The 8454-nt window shown below is 39.4% G+C and overlaps 1 long non-coding RNA gene across 1 annotated transcript in view; it reads left to right on the forward strand.

The window, feature by feature from the left end:
- Nucleotides 1-8122, forward strand: part of LOC106722290 — a 14346-nt gene extending 6224 nt beyond the window's left edge. Inside the window, exons 2-4 of the long non-coding RNA XR_001358168.2 lie at nt 4604-4726; nt 7306-7435; nt 7576-8122. This is a non-coding gene — a long non-coding RNA (uncharacterized LOC106722290). The remainder of the gene's footprint in view (nt 1-4603; nt 4727-7305; nt 7436-7575) is intronic.
- Nucleotides 8123-8454: the final 332 nt, after the last annotated feature.

The following is an 8454-nucleotide window of genomic DNA, read 5'->3' on the forward strand; positions in this document are numbered from 1 at the left end:
GAAATAAGCACTGGGAAGTTGGCTCAGAGAAAACCCTAAAAAGAGAGCTATTGGGCTTGGAATTGAGAGCAAATCAACTCTCCTGCTGTTTGATTTCCCTTAATACAGGAGGACTGGAACTGTGTACATTCTTTCTAAATACATAGGCTCTCTCCTCAGAATGATAAATGACTCCAACACCAGTTTCTGCCCCTAACCAAGCAATCTGTTGGACCTCATAATTGTGCCAACTACTAAAGTCAGAAAGGGGTAACAATATTAGTTTGTTTTTAAAGACAGCCTCCTGGTTATTGAGGCCAGACTCATGACATGTAAATGCTGGCAATAGCAGTAGAGCTATGTCAGCAGGGAAAACAGCAGAGTGAGAAGTAAATTAGTCCTGGCTGCATGGGGAAGAAGAGAGGAAAAGTCAGTGTACAGAACAGAGGAATAAAAACATGAGCTCTGGGAGGAGACAGAAGGCATGGAGAGGAGAAGCAGCACTTTCAGAGCATGGATAATGGAAAAAAGATGACAACTGATTTTATATGGTGGGATTATAATTCCAAAGGATTCTGGTTATATTATCAGTTAAAAGAATAAAGATCATTTGGTTGATGCAGTCACCAGAACATTTTGCTGGATTTAGTGTCAGAGAATACTGTTGCCCAGACTCATAGTTATAATTTAACATCCATAGCCTCTATTTAGTTAGATAGAAAAGTTACTCTTTGGTATGGTGTGATAGAAAATAGCCTTACACTGCAGAAAGTGTGAAGAATACTTGAATGGGTTGCTGGTAACCAGTTAATATGGCTGTACTGTGCTCATTACCCAAGTTAGCTTTGACAGAGTATGCAAAACCAACCAGTTTTGTATCGGAACTTGATGATTTCTACAGTCCCACTTTCTGCAATGTAGACATGATATATAATATAAGGTACTAAGTGGCAGCAACTGCCACCTCATAAGAGTGCTTAGCAACATGTGCAAATGAGACCACAGTAACTCATTGCTTAGCATCACCTCAGGAGGTTATTCATTTTTTGGATCTACCTTTAGGTATTTGTCCAAATATCGGCAACAAAACTACGTCAGTGGAAAACCTAAAAAAAGTAGCAAGGTTAATCTTTTCACTCCCACAAAACTAGAGTGCAAGTTTTGTAGTCATTTTCCTTATGATGACTAGTGAGATTCACTTGCATTGGTGTCAGCTGAATAAAAGTGTTCACAATAAGCTGTCCTATAATGAATTTAGCAGCACAAAATACTGGGTCATCTTTCTAACTCATTTGAAATGAGTGGAATTGAAGCAGGATTGAAGCTGGCTCATGAACTTCTGGATTTCTTTTTATGTCTTACATTGAGGCAGAGGTTAAAAGAATGGCCCATCTGAATGACAAAGTGTGACATCCTACAGCTCCTATAGGTGGAAAAGCAAGACAAGTTGTAGTATAGTTCCACCTCACTTGTCCCACCATATAGGCAAACTCTTTTGGTGCTTCCTTGCTGATTATTACTTACCACTTAACTGTTTACAGAGCACTCATTCCACGATCAAACTCCTGATAAAGTTGCAACATATTTTGAAAGAGGGCTATTTATCACTCTTACAGCAGCAATTGCATGCTCAATTGCTGACAAATTGGTGCCTTGGTCATAAACAAGAAGCATTTCTGTATTAGGAAAACTCAGAGATTTGGTTTTGGTAGCATAATCTTTCAGCCCTATTCAACACTCCCCTCTGCATCATCAGCGTTGCACCATTTATGCTTGACCACTTGGCAGGTAAGGAGGCAGAGCAACACAGAACATTGCTTGGAGTCACCTGCTAACAGTATGAACATAACAATGTTTCCAGCTCGCAAGTGAAAAATAAATATTAAACCTGCTTTTGTTTAGAAACTTTTTAGAAATGTAATGCTTTCAGTATTGCACATAAATCAGCCCCATGTATTTAGGTCCAGTTTTAGGAAAGCAGCTATTACTTTGAATGTTGTCAGTAACTACCTTGCCCTTACAAGATCAGAACAGAAAATCAAATAATCAAGGAAGCAATCCAAAGGGTTAAATGCATTAAAAATACTAAAATAAACACTTAATTAGAAAAAAAAATGACTCAGTATTTTTATTGCAAGCACAAAACTGCTGGGAGCACAAATGTCAAACCTGTAGGGGCCCTGACTGTAGGCTGATCATGCATTTAAGTAAAGTGCAAGTATTATGATTCCTTTATAGGAAAAAAATGTAGACTTATCATCAATAATACAGTATACCTGCTCCATATGCTTTTCTTTAACCATTCTATAGTAGTATGGAAGATATAACCCTGAGAGAAGACAAAAGTGGATTAAGATTATGTTTGTTTCACCTGGAGTTTGGGCCTGCTCACAGCTGAAGTACCCTTTGGCATAAATTAGGGAAACTCTAAGGGCTTCCCTAGTTTATAGTGGCCTTTATGATGACCTGCTAGGGCTGCTCTGCAGTCTAGAGCAGCCTGGCATCTCTGTAGCGCTGAAATGCTACAGAAATGTCCTTTTTAACCCAGACTCAGCCCATTCTACCCTACTTCTCTTCCAGGATGTACCTTATCTTGGAGGTTGCGTTAAGGGCAACATAAGCCTACATTCAGAAATTGTGTGTCATTTGTGCACCAGATTAATGGTTCTTATGCTAGAACAATATATGGGGTATCATTTTCCATGGATTTCCCTCTCCCCCCACCAAAAAAAGATCTCCCTTACAGGATTAACCAGAAGGGACTTTTCTATACTAGGATTGAAACAATGTTAGCAGCAGCAGCTCTGTGTTGGGCACCTCCTGTTAGCATAGCTTTCTTGAGTAGTACACATTGGGTTTATGATGTTCTTCTCATTTTTGTTATACAACTATCCTCCAGACATCTCTGGGGGGGGATCTATAATGATTTGGCTAGCATGGGTCTTGGAAGAGAATTTGGCCCTCCCTTTTCAGGGAAAATAGCTTCTGAGTAAAGCTGTTAGGGACAAGAGTATAAACATCATAGCCACAAGCAGAGCTTCAGATGTAGTGGGGGAAAAAACAGCCCATGTGTTTGCTAGAACAGGATGATTATTGATCCCTGAGGCCTATGTATACCATGGATTGCAGACTCATCTGTATAGAAATGCATTATGATATTTTTAAAAGGGACTCTTATATAGTGCAGCTCCATTATACTTTTTTCTCATGCATTGAATTTTTCCTCGATTTTGTTTCAAAATGTGGGCATAATGCTCTTTCATGTCATGAAGTCTGACAGCATCTTCTGATCACCCTGACACCAATTCTGCTTTTCTCTTAGCCGCTCTACTGGATGAAAGCTCATGAAAAGTTTGAAATGAGATTTCTACAGAGTTAATCTTCCTTTCCCCAATATGTTGGCTCCTGCTAAGAACCATTTTTCACCTGTTTAGTCACACATTCATTATTGTGCTAAAAAGCATTTCAAATCAATAGTGACAAAGACACCACAGTAGGCACACAACAAGGACTTTTATCTGTCTCACAAAGATCTCTTTGGAATAAAATCAATATCAGAGATGTTCAGGTTTCTTACCCAGTAAGAATCCACATCTGATAATTGGTGCTAAATCATAAGTGGTACATGGGTTTTTCACATCCATGGTGATACTTTTATTTTCATGAAGTACTGAGAAGAAGGATTTTTTTTAACAATCTGCACATAGTAACACTGATCCAGCTATGTAATTCAAGTACCACAGTGTAGAAACCATCTGGGACTCCATGGAGTATATCTGGAGAAAACTAAAGAAACAGCAGAAGTTTGTCTACTGACCTTCCTGAGCTGGAGAAGACTGAGAAGCAGGAGAGGAATTTGCCTTTCTTTCCTAGGCTGAGCGCCAGGGTAACATTGGAGAAAGACTTACCTAGGGAGCTCTGAGCCAGAGTTAGAGTAGGATGAGTCATCAGTCCAGAGGGTCACGAGCCATCATTTTGGTGGCCAGTCATTGACTGCTGTCCTGGCAGGAAGCTGACCACATCCCAAACACAACCTTAACACCAGCAGGGCATATATTAATGTACTTGTGGACTGTCCTGTTATTTATACCTTGCTTTGAGGCTGCTTCCCTGTTCCTATCTACATTTGGCTTCTGGCCCAAGCTACCATAGATGGCCACTCATGGCCTGGTTTCTTAGACTTTCTTAGAGGAGTGGGAGCCCTCAGCCAGGTGAATGAAAAGCTCCACAATAAAGAAGCTCACTCTAGGAAAAACAAGGACTGCTGTGGCTTTTGACAAAGAGGACTGAAGAGCATTAGAGGTGGAGGGACTGGAATTTGAGGACTCTTAAGGCTAAGTGGGCAATAACAACTCTTTCCATGGCTAAGTAGAAAAATGGCATTCCTGTAAAACTGGCATCAAGGGATACTGCTTGGGATACTGCTTGGGCAGCAAAATAAACTTGTTCCTGAGTAGATTACTTCTCCAGACCCTTTTACTTCCACCGAACCTGGAGCCTGTTAAGCTAAGTATAGACAGTCAAAAAAAACCTGAGGCTGAATCAATTCAATCCTGGCAGGTTACTTTAAGCTGTGTAGATTGAACCAATAAGCAAGTGAACAGACATTTACTTTTGATTCCAGAAATGCAGCCTCATGCCTGCAGTGGCCCAGGCCAGAGGCCAGGAGGTGTTAGAGAGCACCTTCCTGCTTGGGTGGAGAAGACAGCTTGAGCCAAGGCCAGCCCGCCCACCCTGCAAAGGAGAGGTTTGTGGGGGAAGCGACAAACATCCTGGGATACTGGGGGACTGAGTTAACTTGAATCTGGAGGGGATCTGGGACAGAAGTTCAGTAAACCAATTTAATCTAAATCAGTTAAGTCTGATACTACATCCATCCAGGTTTATCTTAAACTGGTTTTGGCTATTTTGAAAGTGTTTTTTGCGCCCACAACTTCTGTTGTGTTACATATTTAAACTGGTTTCTGATCACTTATACTGGTTTATGTGTATTTTCTGTCCCTAGCCTTACAGTCTAAAAAGGTTTCTTTCTTGTTAGTTTCTAAGTGCCACAAAACTGGCATTTATTTTCACAATTCAAATACATTACATTGGTTTGTTATAGAACTTACTTTGGAAGTCATTCAATAATCCTGGATATTATTGAATGACTTGTTAATTGGCTGACAATGGTAGAAAAGTTCTAGTTTGACATATTCCAATATGGGATCTTTCAGAGCATAAATTGGAATTAATAGGCCATGGCTTTGATCTTCAAGGTCTGTGAGCAATGCCTTAACTGAGGCAAAAAAAAATATGCTGGATGTACTTTGAGAATGTTTGTAGGTAGACAAGTCCTGCTCTGTAGCCAAGTGGCCCTTCAAATACTTCATGGGTAAAACTGGTCAAGTTTTTTGACAGAGCGGTTTTTAATTGAAAAATGCTGTCTTGTCAAGACTGAAATATTTAATAAGAACATCTTGAATTCAGCAGAAATATTTCAAGATTTCATTTGGACAAGGTCAAAACATTACATTTAGACTTGCTTTTGCAAAATTGTTTAGACTTTTAAAATCAGTGTTGCCTCCCTGTAACAAAGAATCGGGTTTTTGTCCTCTTGCTCTCTTGGCAAGATGCCCTGTGGGCAGTCTAGTCAAGGTGAGAATCCTGTAATTAGGATGAGTGTCATAAGCCTTGCCTTCTGAGATGTATGGAGCCTTTTGGCACCATGCTCACTGTGACATCCCTGTAACTAGGTTTATGGGCTCTACCATTCTGGCTGTATGCCTTGTGAGGAATCTAGTCAGTGTGACAACCCTACAGTTAGGGGACTGTCATAGATTTCTCCCTTGTAGGGTACAAGATGCCCTTTGGTATTTGAACAGCATGATGTCCCTGGAATTTGGGTTAAGCCCTGCACTTTCCCTTCCCCTCTCCCGCTTCACACCACACTTCTTTAGTTTAGTAATTGGATTGACCAGTTTGTATAACTGGGGCATTAGTTGCATCCCTCCCTGAAGTACAGGTAAGTAAGACCACTTTGAATACAGGGGACTCACAGGGCTTGAACCTCTTCCTGTTATCCTGTTGGCCAGGGGTGGGCAATTATTTTGGGCGGAGGGCCGCTTACTGAGTTAGGGCCGCATGACAGGAAGCCAGGGGCAGATAAATAGTTTCATAGTAGCTAGGGTCAGGAGGGACCTGAACAGATCATTTAGCCTGACCCCCTGCCACAGGCAGGGATGAATGCTGGGTTCACAAGACCCCAGACAGGGGATCATCCAACCTCCTCTTGAATTTGCCCAAGGTAGGGGCGAGGACCACTTCCCTCGGAAGTTGGTTCCAGATTTTGGCCACTGTAACTGTAAAATATTGCCTTCTGATCTCTAACCTAAACCTATTCTCCATCAGTTTTTTACCATTGTATGAATTTTCTAAATTTTTTAGGGGCCCCGCGGGCTGGATAGAATGGCCTGGTGAGCCACATCCAGCCCGCGGGCCACATTTTGCCCATCCTTGCTCTTGGCATATGCTACTTCAGCTAGCTAGTTGGACTGAGCATCCTATAGATAGGGTACAGGTGCCATCAGCAGCTAAGTATTGTGTCTCTAAGAACATGTAGATGTAGCCCTGACCCTGCATTCTCCATTATGAATGTTCAGGATTTCTGCAGGCAAGCTTCCTTGTTTCTATCTCACCGTTTTGTTTTGTTTTTTGAGGCAGAGATTTTGCAGCAGTTGTTGCTAAGTTCCGAGAGAGGTCCCTCTACCAGTTTTGGGACAAATGACAATCGTTTGTCGCTGACTTGAAAAATACATACCCATTCATGTCATGCTGCCCATAATCATCTCAAGTCTGATGGCTTTTGGGTTAGGAATTTTGAGCCGTGAAATGTAACAGTTTTTCTAGGGACAACGAGTTTTTTTTTTACTTTTGAGGAGAAAGTATTTGATTATGTTGCCTGCTATTTTATTTCCTTAGTATTGTGATATTTTAAATAGTATGTGAGAATTAGAGGGGTTTTGTTTTGTTTTGTTTTTTAACACTTGTAACACCTTCACTCAGTCTTCAAGGGTTCTGGCCAAGTTTACTTCTCTGCCTACAGTGAATATGTAATCCTTTAGATTTTTCTTCCAGTTTATTGTTGTTTTCCAGCATTTTGTTCATTAGTAACTTTTATAGGAAAACGCATTGTAAAGTAAATTTAATTAAACAGTCTTTTCATTCTGGCCATTTTTAAGAATCTATTTTGCTTCATCTAATCTTATAAACTGTCTGTTGGCATTTTTATTGCAATTTTAAAATTTAATTGGGATTCTTCCGAGTCTGTAGTGTACTTTTTTTCAGCCTCTACAGGATAATTGAACAAGAAGAAAGCATCCAGCTAAAAAGGAAATAAAGAGAAAGACAAGGAATTGTGGGCAAGGAGAGAAGATTTACATGCTGAAGTGTAAAACTGCAATTATGTATTTCATATGTAAGTCATATAACAGTTTCATGGTAAATAATAATTAAGCTTAAATAATACATTAATACATTTTCTTAAGCAATGTTAAATACTCCTTATTTATCTTATGAGCAATATTGTAACGAAAAACCACTTCCTTGTTTCTTCAGGTTTATATGACATTCATCGTGCCAAGTTAAGTGCTTTGGAAGGATAAATATGACTTACTAGCATCTGACTCATGATACCAATGAATATTAAAGCCAAGATGCAACAAACAGCCTAACTCAGTTATTTGTGGCACATTAAGAGAAAGTTGCAATTCATCACAACAGATGACTGAAAAACAGTTCCTGCTATAACTTTTTACAGTCACTATAACTACCTCTGCTAGTAGCTTGTGTGATTTCTCAAGAAAATATATCTTATATGCTGATTACTAAAGCATTCTCTGCATCATACACTCACATTCTGGTAAAAAAAAGGGACGTGTTTTTGGTTTAATTTATTAAACTTAATCTTTACCATTCCTTCCTAGTCAATTGCTTGGGAACCTGGGCTTTATATTCCTCAAGTAGTTTTTCTGACAGTGGTAAATCTTTGCCTACAGTAAACTGTTCAAAACTGAAGAACCATTAAACCATTAAGAACCCCATAAAATGAAGATGTATGATGGCCATCCTGAAGAGGCTGTTTCAAAATCAAGGGCCTAGGGGAACACAGCTGTTCTCCTCTGTCTTAGCCCTCTACTTTTGATACCAATGCAATGCTATGAATATAATGTCATGTGAAACTGAACTCAATTTCTAATTATCTTCAGATGCTGGTCAGTTGGAAAAGATCAACAGAACTGAAGAATTACATTCTAAATGTTGTTTCAAATATAAGTAATTTATTTTACCTAGGCCACTACTTGGCTTTATCTAACATTTTCCAGAAATATTTTAAAAATATTTAAACAATATTTCTGAAATATTTAAAAAATATTTAAAAAATATTTCTGAAGGTGGCTTAAGACCATTAATTTTTCAACTGCATACATAAGGTAT

The sequence above is a fragment of the Alligator sinensis genome, unplaced genomic scaffold (assembly GCF_000455745.1).
Source record: "Alligator sinensis unplaced genomic scaffold, ASM45574v1 scaffold392_2, whole genome shotgun sequence".
NCBI classification, from domain to species: Eukaryota; Metazoa; Chordata; order Crocodylia; family Alligatoridae; genus Alligator; species Alligator sinensis.